Source organism: Arachis stenosperma, chromosome 5, assembly GCF_014773155.1.
Source record: "Arachis stenosperma cultivar V10309 chromosome 5, arast.V10309.gnm1.PFL2, whole genome shotgun sequence".
In the NCBI taxonomy this organism is placed as follows: domain Eukaryota; kingdom Viridiplantae; phylum Streptophyta; class Magnoliopsida; order Fabales; family Fabaceae; genus Arachis; species Arachis stenosperma.
This window is the reverse complement of record NC_080381.1, coordinates 60711220-60726876: the sequence shown is the minus strand read 5'-3', so window position 1 is coordinate 60726876 and position 15657 is coordinate 60711220. Positions and strand designations below refer to the sequence as shown.

General features: G+C 41.7%; 1 non-coding gene across 1 annotated transcript; it reads right to left on the bottom strand.

Moving 5' to 3' along the window:
• Nucleotides 1-9805: 9805 nt before the first annotated feature.
• LOC130932219 (small nucleolar RNA R71) lies at nucleotides 9806-9913 on the bottom strand. The gene has a single exon (XR_009067379.1). It is a non-coding gene; the product is annotated as a small nucleolar RNA R71 (small nucleolar RNA).
• Nucleotides 9914-15657: the final 5744 nt, after the last annotated feature.

Genomic DNA, 15657 nt, shown 5'->3' with positions numbered 1-15657 from the left:
GATCGGCCTTGAGATCTCTCCCTTTCTATGCCACACTATGGAAAGGAAAGAGGTTTGAATGGACCCCAAAATGTTAACAAGCCTTCCAGGACTTCAAGACATTCCTGGGGCAGCCACCCATCCTTACCCGACCTCGGCAAGGAGAAGAACTTATCCAATTCCTCGCCGTGGGAAGCCAGGCAGTAGCTTCAGCCCTAGTTAGAGACGACGAAAAAGGGCAACAACCCATCTACTTTATCAGTAAGGCTCTACAATGGGCTGAACTAAACTACCAAAGGATAGAGAAGTTCACCTACGCCCATATACTCACTTCTCCATGACTCCGACCATACTTTCAGGCCCACACAATCAGAGTGCGACGGAAAATAAACTTAGCTGGAAGAATCCTACAATGGGCAGTCAAGTTATTCGAATTTGACCTCAAGTATGAAGCTCGGACAGCCATCAACTCCCAATACCTGGCCGACTTCATTGCAGAATACACCGACACCCCAAACACCCCTACTAACTGGAACCTCTACGTTGATGGTTCATCAAACAAAGCCTAAAGCGGAGCCGGAGTAATCCTCGAAAGCAATCAAGGAACTTAACTCGAGCTCTCCTTAAAGTTCGAGTTTCCTGCCTCAAATAACCAAACCGAGTACGAAGCCCTACTGGCAGGTTTGAAGCTAGCTAGGGAGGTTGGAGCTCAAAAGCTTACCATTTTCAGCGACTCACAAGTAATCACCTCACAAATAGAAGGGAGCTACCAGGCTAAGGATCACACCAAGAAGAAATACCTAGACAAGACCAGAGAACAACTTGGGAAATTCATGGGATATGAGATCTAATATATACCTCAGGAACAAAATGCCCAAGTTGATGCACTTTTAAAACTAGCCAGCACCAAACCCGGGGGCAACAATAGAAGCCTCATCCAAGAAACACTACAAAATCCGTCAACCTCGGAAGAAAAGAAGGTCTTAAGCATATCAGACCAGGACCAAGGGTGGATGACTCCCACAATCAGCTATCTCAAGTCTGAACCACTCCCCGCAGATAAAAAAAGAGGCAAAAAGGCTAGTGCGAAGCATAGTACTATACCATAGTGCATGACGTCCTATATAGGAGAAGAATCTCTACACCCCTCGTAAAATGCATCCCGACCTCAGCTACGAGGGAAGTTCTAGAGGAAGTCCATGGTGGCATGTGCAGAAACCACCTCGGGGCACGAGCTCTTTCCAAAAAGGTACTCCGAACTGGGTTTTACTGGCCGACCTTGCAAAAGGAAGCAACAGAGTTCATCAAAACATGCCCCCTATGCCAGAAGCACGCCAACTTTCATATCACACCATTCGAGGAACTCATCTGCGTCACTTCACCCTGGCCATTTGCAAAGTGGGGGCTTGACCTCCTCGGACCATTCCCCCAGGGATCAGGGCAAGTCAAGTTCCTCATTGTAGGAATAGACTATTTCACAAAACGGATTGAGACAGAACCATTAGCCACTGCCACCGTCCAGAGAAGTCGAAAGTTCCTATACAGAAACATTGTCACAAGGTTTGTGGTCCCATGCTCCATCACCACAGACAATGGCACTCAATTCACTAACACGGGCTTCAGAAACCTGGTAGCCGATTTGAAAATCAAATACCAGTTCACCTCTATAGAACACCCACATGCCAACGGATAGGCGGAAGCCGCCAACAAAGTCATATTGGCCGGGCTAAAATGGAGACTACAGGACGCTAAGGGAGCTTGGACTGAAGAGCTCCCGCAAGTCTTATAGGCATACCGCACAACACCACACTCCACCACCAGGGAATCACCCTTCTGAATTGCTTAAGGAATGGAGGCAATGATTCCATTAAAAGTAGAAGAAGGATCCCCTAGAGTGATCCTCTAAAATGAAGATACCAACTCCCAAGCTCATAGGGAAGAGCTCGACCTACTTCCAGAAGTCCAAGAAAGAGTTTGGATTAGAGAGGAAGCGCTAAAGTGTCGAATGGCTTTAAGGTATAATCGGAAGCTAATTCGGCGAAACTTTGCCACCAACGATCTCATCTTAATCCGAAATGATATCATAGCAGGTCGGTCAAAAGAAGAGAAGCTAGCAGCCAACTGGAAAGGGCCATACCGAGTTACAGAAGTACTAGAAAAAAGGCTACTATAGGGTGGCCGACCTCGAAGGGCGGGAGCTACCAAGGTCATGGCATGCATGTAACCTAAGAAGGTACTATATCTAGAAAAAGGTAAAGATCTTAGGCCAATGCGCACTCTTTTTCCTAAAAGGTTTTTCAATGAGGTACTAGGCCAAGATCTAAAATTTGCCCGAACTAGAAGGGTAAGCACTCACATGTACACACATTTATTTATATTTCTATCTTATTATTTGAATAAAAGTTATCGATTCCCTAAAAAGTTTACTCCCAAAACTGATTAATTTACGCTAAAAAAATGCAAAATTCATCGCCCGACCAAGAAAAAAGAGGTCGGCAAGGTGAAGCGAAAAAGCTCGAGTTAATGCAAGAAGTTATAAAAAGTAACCCATATAAAGCGACCTGACGAGGTCAGACTAGATATGGGATTACTAAAAATAACTTGAGAAGGCCCGACAGAGAAGTCGGACCAATAAAAGGATCACTGAAAAGGGAACAAGTAAAGGCCAAAATAGGTTGAAAAAACTTAGGCTCAAGGTGCTTAGATAAAGGGTACAAATCTTAAAAAGAGACACTACCTAAAAAGTGAAAGCACAACCTCAAGTCGGAAGAATGCTAAGAAGTCATCCAAATAAACTAAAAAGAAAATGTTCCACATGAGAACACCACCTAAAAAGTTATTTGGAACTTGACTAGAAAGTCCGGACGGCAAATCTTGGGGCGATATAACCAAAAAGAGCCCACAAAAGTATCATATCGCCAAGAAACAGAAAACCATGTAAGGGTTGAAAGAACAACTTAAGAACCAAAGGCATCTCGCCAAAGGCTAAAATTCACATATCAAGCAAACACAAAGGTTAAAAACATTAAAGGCTCAACGACTGCTCAAAAGCAACCCAAGAGTTCAAAGTGTTTTTGATTAAAAGCAAAAAGTTGCTAAGAAGCAACTAGCACAAGTGTTAGAGAGTCATCCATAAAGATATACATAGCCAAAGTTCAAAAGGTCACAGACTGGACCATATCAATACATAATCAAAACAAAGATATAAAAATAACATCATAAGGGGTCCAAGTTCGCCCCAGTAGCTACATCTCTGGGAGAAGGTGGGACAGTTGAGATCGGAGTGGCACTAACAACTCCATCCGACCCATTTAGAATCTCTAAATCAGGCTCAGGCCCAGGAGGGACAACCTCGGCAGAAGGGGCTGCAGTAGCTGAAGCTGTAGAAACCTTAGCTGGCGGCACAAGGGGAGGACCCTCATCATCATCATCTGGGGCAGGCACAATCTTGCCATCCTCCACTACATTGTCCATACTGATGAAGTGAGGTCGATGTCGGGAGCAAAAACCCAAACCTGGGCCTTTAGATTTTCATACATGTCAGTCATGCTACTCACCATATGGCCTTGAAGCTCGACGTAATCATCCTAAGTAGATTGAAGTCTCTCCCTAGTTTCCAGGAGCTCACCATATGTGCGGGTATAGCTCTCCTTGGACTTCTTGGCCATCTCCTCGGCCAGATTGGCAGTCACTTCTACAGCAGTAGCCCGAGCCTTCTCCCTCTCTACATCAATCTCTAATTTAACAATTTTGGCATCTAGCTCGTCCTTCAGACCCTTCATCCTGTTGTATTCAGCCTTGGCCTCCTCCATAATGGCCTTGGTAGCATGGACCAAGGACTCCCAGACAACCCGAGATAAGGCAGCACTAATATTGGCCATCCGAATACCATTGCTTGATATAAAATCAAGATGATGAAGAATCGACACATCATCCAGAGGAACTTTACCATGAGGAGCAATCAACTCTGTGGCAAAGGCCACACAATCAAATTCTTTGTCATTCAGATTATAAGTCCCCACCATCTTTTGCTTCTTGGGAGCGGGACCAGCAGAAGTAGGGGAGGAGGCAGCACCAGAGGTCGTCTGAGGCAGGTTAGAGGATGCTATCCGAACTTGAGAGGTCGGGATAATCTTCCTCGGACCAGTTGCCGGCTTCTCCGGAGGCAACTGTTCCGAAAAACCTTCCCTCGAAGTCTTCTTCGACAAATTCTTGGCAGCCACTTCCTTTTTCGCTTTGCGAAAAGATTTTGTCGAATCCGAAGATGTCATCATCTCTGAAAAGAAGCCAGCAAAACAATTACACAGTAGGAAAAGGATAAGTTCACAAACAATAGAAGAAAATTGTCTATGAAGAAAGAGGTCGGATGCTAGCTCAAAATGGAGGAGGGAAGGATCTCCTAGAAATCTCATCATATCCAAATAAGGAGGCTACCCCCAATGCTCCTCTAAAACACACACAAAACCCTCTCTACCTCATCTAAACTCTCCCAAGGATACTTAAGAACTACCGGATCTTTTGGCCACCATGAGGGGAAGGTCCGCTCATCGTTCTCATCCAGAAAGAAGGGACGGACATCCTCAACAGCTCGGACTTTAAAATAAAAATTTTTAAAGTCCCAAAAAGAGTCATCAAACATGGAAAAAACCTTTCTCCCTTAGGTAGCTCGAAAGGAGATCCAAGAAGCCTTCTTCTTAGCCACTCCTGGTTTGGTCAGCACAAACAGGTAAAGGAAAAGGGGCTGGGAAGGACAAACACCTAGTTCTTGACACAGAAACTAAAAATTTTTTATGAAAGCCCAAAAGTTCGGATAAAGCTGCAAAGGGGCCACATTACAGTTCCACAAGAGTTTGGTTTTGAAAGCAGTAAAAGGAAGGGTAATACCTAGTTGGCTAAAGAAATAGTCATAAGCAAAAAAGAAAGGATGCTCTGTTCGATCTAAGGGAAGGAAGCTAACTCTCTCCTCAGGGTCGGGTGACACCAGTTCATAGTTCTTCTTATCCTCTCTACACTCGCAGATCCTATGAAACCTCCTAAGTCCCTCACAGTACTCCGGGTCGTCCACAGTGACACACATCAACACTATAAAATCTAACCAGTATGCCATACCAGGGGGACCTTTGTAGACATCTCGACAATGTTTTTACGTGAAGACATAAAACAACTATACCTAAAGTAAGAAAAAAGAAAAGGGGTCACTACCAAATAACTCAAACAGAAAGAGAAAAAGAAGAGACAACCAGCAAACAACAGGTATAGCAGCAAAAGGGCACCCCAGGATTCACAAAAGCAACAAGAAATCATCATCAAAAACTCAAGGGCACTCTTTGGAGGCAATGCAGATATAGAGAGGGAGAAACACACAGGAAAGTCAATGAAAATCAAAACCCAAGCCCCATCACCAAAAAGAAAAAAACGCAACTAAAAGATGGTTCACCTAAGCGCCTACATTTCCCCAAATGAAGCAACAGAGATAAAAAGATCTCAACTTTGAAGAAACAAAGGTTAATATCACCAGAAAGCTTCAACCTTTTCAAAACAAGCTCAGCAAGATCAAAACTTTGTGCAAAAAGAAAGCATGCAGCAGTAAAGCATAAAGAAGGACGACAATTAAAACACATAAAACGAGAAAGGGTATGAAGCAAAGTACTAACTTGCAAAGGAGAACAAGAAGCAACAACGGGTGCGTAGTGAAAGCACGAACGGTCCAACAAAAGCTTTGAAACTTCAAAGAAAGAAGAAAAGCTTGGGGCAAATCAAAAGTAGAGAAAGAGGTCTTTTTTTTAGAAGAATGAAAATGAAACAGACGAAAGCAAGAAACTGAAAACGAAGTAACAGCCCTTTTTTTTCGATTTCAAAGTGCAAGGTAGGAAAAGAAATGGCATAAAGAAATAAAGCCCAAATTAATAGGCTTTAAGAGTGTTTGCTTGATCCCAAGGAAATAACATCCTCGAAGGGAATGTCGCAAAGGAGCTAAAAAAATGCTTCGCATTTAAGCAGAATAACACCAGACTCATGCGGAAATGAGCTACTCAAAACCGAACCAATGCTCAAGCACGACTTCCTCAAAAGATCGAAGCTTGTAAGCACGACCTCATGGGAAGATTGAAGCTCAAGCAGGCGCACTGTTCATACACCAGTCCGAGCTATAAGGTCGAGTTCGATAAAGACAAAGGGACCAACCTCATGAAAGGTTAGCCCACCGCCGACCTCTTCACAAAGAGCTCGGACAAACACCACAGAGGCCCAAGAAAGGCCCAAAATAGAAGAATCACCGCCTACTAGAAAGCAGTTGACCAAAAGATAAAGATCTCCTCCACAAAAGATAAGATAAGATAAGATAACCAACTTACCTCAAAGGAAGATCACCAAGCACTACCATAAATACACTGGAGCACCCATGTATAACTGATGAGCGGATAATTTGTACGCTTTTTGGCATTGTTTTTAGTATGTTTTTGGTAGTTTTAGTTGAGTTTTTATTATATTTTTATTAGTTTTTAGTTAAAATTCACTTTTCTGGACTTTACTATGAGTTTGTGTGTTTATCTGTGATTTCAGGTATTTTCTGGCTGAAATTGAGGGACCTGAGCAAAAATCTGATCCAGAGACTCAAAAGGACTGCAGATGCTGTTGGATTCTGACCTCCCTGCACTCGAAGTGGATTTTCTGGAGCTACAGAAGCCCAATTGGCGCGCTCTCAACGGCGTTGGAAAGTAGACATCCTGGGCTTTCCAGCAATATATGATAGTCCATACTTTGCCCAAGATTTGATGGCCCAAACCGGCGTTCAAAGTCACCTATAGAAATCCCAGCGTTAAACGCCGGAACTGGCACCTAAATGGGAGTTAAACGCCCAAACTGGCACCAAAATGGGAGTTAAACGCCAAGAAGAGTCTCTACACGAAAATTACTTCATTGCTCAGCCCAAGCACACACCAAGTGGGCCCGGAAGTGGATTTTTATGTCATTTACTCACCTTTGTACACCTTAGGCTACTAGTTTCTATAAGTAGGACCTTTTACTATTGTATTTTCATCTTGGTTCTTCTGGTTCCCTCTCTGGGGCCGAAACCAATGATCACTTTTGTTCTTATGTATTTTCAACGGTGGAGTTTCTACACACCATAGATTAAGGTGTGGAGCTCTGCTGTACCTCGAGTATTAATGCAATTACTATTGTTCTTCTATTCAATTCCACTTGTTCTTTGTCCAAGATATCACTTGTTCTTCAACATGATGAAGGTGATGATTGACGCCCATCACCATTCTCACTCATGAACAAAGTGACTGACAACCACTCTTGTTCTACAAGCATCTGAGGCTTAGTGAATATCTCTTCGATTCTTTAACCGGAATCTTCGTGGTATAGGCAGGACCTGATGGCAGCATTCAAGAGAATCCGGAAGGTCTAACCTTGTCTGTGGTATTCTGAGTAGGATTCAATGACTGAATGACTGTGACGTGCTTCAAACCCTGAGGGCGGGGCGTTAGTGATAACGCAAAAGAATCACTGGATTCTATTCCGCGCCTGATTGAGAACCGACAGATGAATTCCGCTATGCTGTGACGGAGCATATGCAATCGCTTTCACTGAGAGGATGGGGGTAGCTGCTGACAACAGTGAAACCCTACACGAGCTTGCCATGGAAAGGAGTAAGAAGGATTGGATGAAGACAGTAGGAAAGCAGAGAGACGGAAGGGAAGGCATCTTCATATGCTTGTCTGAAGCTCGTACACCAATGATATACATAAGTATCTCTATCTTTATCTTTATGTTATTTTCGTTCATCATCCATACCCATTTGAGTCTGCCTGACTGAGATTTACAAGGTGACCATAGCTTGCTTCATACCACCAATCTCCGTGGGATCGACCCTTACTCACGTAAGGTATTACTTGGACGACCCAGTGCACTTGCTGGTTAGTTGTGCGAAGTTGTAGTGATCACAATTTCGTGCACCAAGTTTTTGGCGCCGTTGCCGGGGATTGTTCTTGTGTATGGACAACTGACGGTTCATCTTGTTGCTTAGATTAGGTATTTATTTTCTTCAGAGTTCTTAAGAATGAATTCTAGTGTTTCAAGGTGATGTTCTTATCATCACCAAAGCTGATTGATCATCATCAATTTAGCTCTTGAATGCAATGTCTTGCTGAAGCTTAGCTAGCTATGTCTAATTCCTTTAGACTAAAGCTTTAGACTAACATTGCATGATTCCTGGAATTCTCATTAAGAATTTTGATACCTTTATTTTCTTTTCCATATAATTTTCGAAAAAGCACAAAAAAAAAAATTACAAAATCATAAAAACCAAAAATATTTTATGTTTCTTGTTTGAGTCTAGAGTCTCATCTTAAGTTTCGTGTCAATTGCATGTTTCTGTTCTTATTGCATTCATGCATGTGTCCTCATTAATCTTCAAGTTGTTCTTGATGATTTTCTTGTTTTGATCTTTGAATTCTATTGACTTGAGTGTTTTGTTGTTTCTCATATGCATTCTCATTAGTGTTAGTAGTATACAAACTGCTAAGTTTGGTGTCTTGCATGCATTGTTATTTGATTTTAGTTGCATTTTGATTATTAAAAATCCAAAAATATTTTTAATTTGTGTCTTTTCAAGTCAATGATACAAAGAATTGAAGATTCAGAACATACTGCAGAGGAATTATACAGAAAAAGCTGAGCATTCAAAAATGCCCAGTGAAGAAGACAGACTGGCGTTTAAACGCCAGCCAGGGTGCCTGGTTGGGCGTTTAACGCCCAAAAAGGTATAGGTTTGGGCGTTAAACGCCAGAATGTACACCATTCTGGGCGTTTAACGCCAGGATGGCAAAGGGGGAAGATTTTGTTTTCAAAATCAATTTTTTTCAAGTTTTCAAAGTTTTTCAAAATCAAATCTTTTTCAAACCATAACTTTTCAATCAAATCTTTTTAATCACATCTTTTCAAAATAGTTTTCAATCAAATCTTTTTAATTTCTAATTTCAAAATCTTTTTCAAAAATCACTTTACTTCTTTCCCACTTTTGTTTTCGAAAATCAATTAAGTGTTTTTCAAAATGTTTTCAAAATCTTTTTCTTAATTTTCGAAAATTACTTCCCTTCTTCTCACATCCTTCCATTTATGGACTAACACTATTCCTTAATACAAAATTCGAACTCCATCTTCTTTGATAAGTTCGAATTTTCTACTTCTGTCTTCTACTTTTCTTTTCTTCTGACACCTCAAGGAATCTCTATACTGTGACATAGAGGATTCCATATTTTCTTGTTCTCTTCTCTTTCATATGAGCAGGAACAAAGACAAAGGCATTCTTGTTGAAGCTGACCCTGAACCTGAGAGAACCTTGAAGCGAAAACTAAGAGAAGCCAAGGCACAACTCTCTTTAGAGGACCTGACCGAATTCTTCAAAGAAGAAGAACACTTGGCAGCCGAAAACAACAATGCAAACAATACAAGGAAGGTGCTGGGTGACTTTACTGCACCTACTCCTGATTTCTATGGGAGAAGCATCTCTATCCCTGCCATTGGAGCAAACAACTTTGAGCTAAAGCCTCAATTAGTTTCTCTAATGCAACAGAATTGCAAGTTCCATGGACTTCCAATGGAAGATCCTCATCAGTTTTTAGCTGAGTTCTTGCAAATCTGTGACACAGTCAAGACTAATGGGGTTGACCCTGAGGTCTACAGACTGATGCTATTCCCTTTTGCTGTAAGAGACAGAGCTAGAATATGGTTGGATTCTCAACCTAAAGAAAGCCTGGACTCTTGGGAAAAGCTAATCAATGCCTTCCTGGCAAAATTCTTTCCACCTCAAAAATTGAGTAAGCTTAGAGTGGAAGTCCAAACCTTCAGACAGAAGGATGGTGAATCCCTCTATGAAGCTTGGGAAAGATACAAACAATTAATCAGAAAATGTCCCTCAGACATGCTTTCTGAATGGAGCATCATAGGTATTTTCTATGATGGTCTCTCTGAACTGTCCAAGATGTCTTTGGATAGCTCTGCTGGAGGATCTCTTCATCTGAAGAAGACGCCTACAGAGGCTCAAGAGCTAATTGAAATGGTTGCAAATAACCAATTCATGTACACTTCTGAAAGGAATCCTGTGAACAATGGGACAAATCAGAAGAAAGGAGTTCTTGAGATTGATGCTCTGAATGCCATACTGGCTCAGAATAAAATATTGACTCAACAAGTCAATTTGATTTCTCAAAGTCTGTCTGGAATGCAAAATGCACCAAGCAGTACTAAGGATGCTTCATCTGAGGAAGAAGCTTATGATCCTGAGAATCCTTCAATGGAAGAGGTGAATTACCTAGGAGAACCCTATGGAAACACCTACAATTCTTCATGGAGAAATCACCCAAATCTCTCATGGAAGAATCAAGAGAGACCTCAACAAGGTTTCAATAACAATAATGGTGGAAGAAACAGGTTTAGCAATGGCAAGCCTTTTCCATCATCTTCTCAGCAACAGACAGAGAGTTCTAAGCAGAATACCTCTGACTTAGCAACAATGGTCTCTGATCTAATAAAGACCACTCAAAGTTTCATGAATGAAACAAGGTCCTCCATTAGGAATTTGGAAGGACAAGTGGGTCAGCTGAGTAAGAAAGTTACTGAACTCCCTCCAAGTACTCTCCCAAGTAATACAGAAGAAAATCCAAAGGGAGAGTGCAAGGCCATCAACATGGCCGAATTCTGGAAGGAAGAAGAGGCAGAGGACGCCACTAAGGAAGACCTCACTGGACGTCCACTGACCTCTAATGAGTTCCCCAATAAGGAACCATGGGAATCTGAGGCTCAAGATGAGACCATAGAGATTCCATTGGACTTACTTCTGCCTTTCATGAGCTCTGATGAGTATTCCTCCTCTGAAGAGGATGAGTATGTCACTGAAGAGCAAGTTGCTAAATATCTTGGAGCAATCATGAAGCTAAATGACAAGTTATTTGGAAATGAGACTTGGGAAGATGAACTTCCCTTGCTCACCAAAGAACTGGATGACTTGTCTAGGCAGAAACTACCTCAAAAGAGGCATGATCCTGGGAAGTTTTCTATACCTTGTACCATAGGCACCATGACCTTCAAGAAGGCCTTGTGTGACTTAGGGTCAAGTGTAAACCTCATGCCCCTCTCTGTAATGGAGAAATTAGGGATCTTTGAGGTGCAAGCTGCAAAAATCTCACTAGAGATGGCAGACAACTCAAGAAAACAAGCTCATGGACTTGTAGAGGATGTTCTGGTAAAAGTTGAAGACCATTACATCCCTACTGATTTCATAGTCTTAGAGACTGGGAAATGCATGGATGAATCCATCATCCTTGGCAGACCCTTCCTAGCCACAGCAAAGGCTGTGATTGATGTTGATAGAGGAGAGTTGATCATTCAAGTGAATGAAAAATCCTTGGTGTTTAAGGCTCAAGGATATCCCTCTGTTACCATGGAGAAGAAGCATGAAGAGCTTCTCTCAAATTAGAGTCAAATAGAGCCCCCACAGTCAAACTCTAAGTTTGGTGTTGGGAGGCCACAACCAAACTCTAAGTTTGGTGTTGAACCCCCACATTCAAACTCTAAGTTTGGTGTTGGGAAGTTCCCACATTGCTCTGAGTATTTCTGAGGATCCATGAGAGTCCTCTGTCAAGCTAATGACAGTAAAGAAGCGCTTGTTGGGAGGCAACCCAATGTTTTATAATTAACTATTTCCTTTTGTTATTTTATCTTTTTTGTAGGTTGATGATCATAAGAAGTCACAAAATCCATTGAAAAAGCAAAAACAGAATGAAAAACAGGAAGAAAAATAGCACACCCTGGAGGAAGAACTCACTGGCGTTTAAACGCCAGTGAGGCTAGCAGTTGGGCGTTTAACGCCCAGTCTGGCACCATTCTGGGCGTTTAACGCCAGAAAGGGGCACCAGACTGGCGTTAAACGCCAGGAAAGGGCAAGAACCTGGCGTTAAACGCCAGGAATGGGCACCAGCCCGGCGTTTAACGCCAGAAATGGCTCAAAACGTGGATTTTGATGCTATTTGGTGCAGGGATGACTTTTCCTTGACACCTAAGGATCTGTGGGCCCCACAGGACCCCCACCTACCTCACCACCCTCTCTCTTCTTCTTTACCCATTCACCAATCACCTCAATACCTCTTCACCACTCACATCCATCTCCTCCATTTATTCTTCTTCTACTCACTTCTTTCTTCTTTTGCTCGAGGACGAGCAAACCTTTTAAGTTTGGTGTGGTAAAAGCATTGCTTTTTGTTTTTCCATAACCATTTATGGCATCCAAAGCCGGTTCAACTGAGAAGGCATGACCTCAAGCCCATCACTAAGAAGAAGATGGAGCAAACAAGAGACACCTCTCATCAAGAAATCCCTGAGATACCTCAAGGGATGCACTCTCCTCCACAAGACTACTGGGAGCAAATTAACACCTCCCTAGGAAAATTAAAGTTCCAACATGGGACAACTAAGGGTGGAGCACCAAGAACATGCCATCCTCCTCCATGAAATTGGAGAAGATCAAAGAATCATGAGGGAGGAGCAACAAAGACAAGGAAGAGACATTGAGGAGCTCAAGCACTCCATAGGATCTTCAAGAGCAAGAAAGAGCCGCCATCACTAAGGTGGACCCGTTCCTTGATTTCCTTGTTCTTTATTCTTCTGTTTTTTTCGAATTTTGTGCTTTATGTTTATCCATGTTTGTGTCTTATGATCATTAGTGTCTTAGTGTCTATGCCTTAAAGCTATGAATATGAATCCATCACCTTTCTTAAATGAAAACTGTTTTTAATCAAAAGAACAAGAAGTACAGGATTTCAAATTCATCTTTAAAACTAGCTTAATTAGTTTGATGTGGTGGCAACATTTTTGTTTTCTGAATGTATGCTTAAACAGTGCATATGTCTTTTGAATTTGTGGTTCATGAATGTTAAAATTATTGGCTCTTGAAAGAATGATGAAAAAGGAGACATGTTACTGAGGATTTGAAAAATCATAAAAATGATTCTTGAAGCAAGAAAAAGCAGTGAATACAAAAAAAAAAAAGAGAAAAAGAAGGAAAAAAAAAAGGGAGAAAGAAAAAGAAAAGAAATAAAGTTGTGATCCAAGGCAAAAAGAGTGTGCTTAAGAACTCTGGACATCTCTAATTGGGGACTTTAGCAAAGCTGAGTCACAATCTGAAAAGGTTCACCCAATTATGTGTCTGTGGCATGTATGTATCCGGTGGTAATACTGGAAGACAGAGTGCTTTGGGCCACGGCCAAGACTCAATAAGTAGCTGTGTTCAAGAACCATCATACTTAACTAGGAGAATCAATAACACTATCCGGATTCTGAGTTCCTAAAGAAGCCAATCATTCTGAATTTCAAAGGATAGAGTGAGATGCCAAAACTGTTCGGAGGCAAAAAGCTACTAGTCCCGCTCATCTAATTTGGAGCTTAGTTTCATTGATAATTTGGAGTCTATAGTATATTCTTTCTTTTATCTTATTTGATTTTCAGTTGCTTGGGGACAAGCAACAATTTAAGTTTGGTGTTGTGATGAGCGGATAATTTGTACGCTTTTTGGCATTGTTTTTAGTATGTTTTGGTAGTTTTAGTTGAGTTTTTATTATATTTTATTAGTTTTTAGTTAAAATTCACTTTTCTGGACTTTACTATGAGTTTGTGTGTTTTTCTGTGATTTCAGGTATTTTCTGGCTGAAATTGAGGGACCTGAGCAAAAATCTGATCCAGAGACTCAAAAGGACTGCAGATGCTGTTGGATTCTGACCTCCCTGCACTCGAAGTGGATTTTCTGGAGCTACAGAAGCCCAATTGGCGCGCTCTCAACGGCGTTGGAAAGTAGACATCCTGGGCTTTCCAGCAATATATGATAGTCCATACTTTGCCCAAGATTTGATGGCCCAAACCGGCGTTCAAAGTCACCTATAGAAATCCCAGCGTTAAACGCCGGAACTGGCACCTAAATGGGAGTTAAACGCCCAAACTGGCACCAAAATGGGAGTTAAACGCCAAGAAGAGTCTCTACACGAAAATTACTTCATTGCTCAGCCCAAGCACACACCAAGTGGGCCCGGAAGTGGATTTTTATGTCATTTACTCACCTTTGTACACCTTAGGCTACTAGTTTCTATAAGTAGGACCTTTTACTATTGTATTTTCATCTTGGTTCTTCTGGTTCCCTCTCTGGGGCCGAAACCAATGATCACTTTTGTTCTTATGTATTTTCAACGGTGGAGTTTCTACACACCATAGATTAAGGTGTGGAGCTCTGCTGTACCTCGAGTATTAATGCAATTACTATTGTTCTTCTATTCAATTCCACTTGTTCTTTGTCCAAGATATCACTTGTTCTTCAACATGATGAAGGTGATGATTGACGCCCATCACCATTCTCACTCATGAACAAAGTGACTGACAACCACTCTTGTTCTACAAGCATCTGAGGCTTAGTGAATATCTCTTCGATTCTTTAACCGGAATCTTCGTGGTATAGGCAGGACCTGATGGCAGCATTCAAGAGAATCCGGAAGGTCTAACCTTGTCTGTGGTATTCTGAGTAGGATTCAATGACTGAATGACTGTGACGTGCTTCAAACCCTGAGGGCGGGGCGTTAGTGATAACGCAAAAGAATCACTGGATTCTATTCCGCGCCTGATTGAGAACCGACAGATGAATTCCGCTATGCTGTGACGGAGCATATGCAATCGCTTTCACTGAGAGGATGGGGGGTAGCTGCTGACAACAGTGAAACCCTACACGAGCTTGCCATGGAAAGGAGTAAGAAGGATTGGATGAAGACAGTAGGAAAGCAGAGAGACGGAAGGGAAGGCATCTTCATATGCTTGTCTGAAGCTCGTACACCAATGATATACATAAGTATCTCTATCTTTATCTTTATGTTATTTTCGTTCATCATCCATACCCATTTGAGTCTGCCTGACTGAGATTTACAAGGTGACCATAGCTTGCTTCATACCACCAATCTCCGTGGGATCGACCCTTACTCACGTAAGGTATTACTTGGACGACCCAGTGCACTTGCTGGTTAGTTGTGCGAAGTTGTAGTGATCACAATTTCGTGCACCAATAACTCATACTCCAATTCTACAAAAAACCTGCTTAAAGCCCGTGCTGACTTAAGCTTCAGAGTCTCTTGTAGGTACCACCACCCCCCGGTGATCAAGCTCCAAACAAGTTGGATACGGAAGCTCCGATCACACCAGAAGATCTCGTCCGAGATCGACCTCAATGTTTCAAGTAACCCTCGGAATACTTACCTTTACCTTAACCCCATTACAACCTATGGAAAGCCCTCATGATATTTGTATGCATACATTGAATAAAGGTTGATTGTTATATAAAAAAAAATTGTAGAAAGCTTGATTAAAGGAGAATTAAGTGAATTGACCCTATATACTTGAGTGATTAGAGTGGATACACATCTGGTGAGGGTTCAATTGCTCAATTACATGTTTTCGCCTTTGATTATCTCCATTCTTGCAAGTTTGTAAATGCTTTTTAATGACTTTAATCAATTATGGATTTTACTTTATTTAGATTGCCTTAGCCCTTGTGTTTATATGTGTATCTTGGAATTTGAGTTATTTTGACTAAGTAGTTGCATTCATGTAGATAGATTGCATGTAGGGAGTTTACTTGCTTTGAAT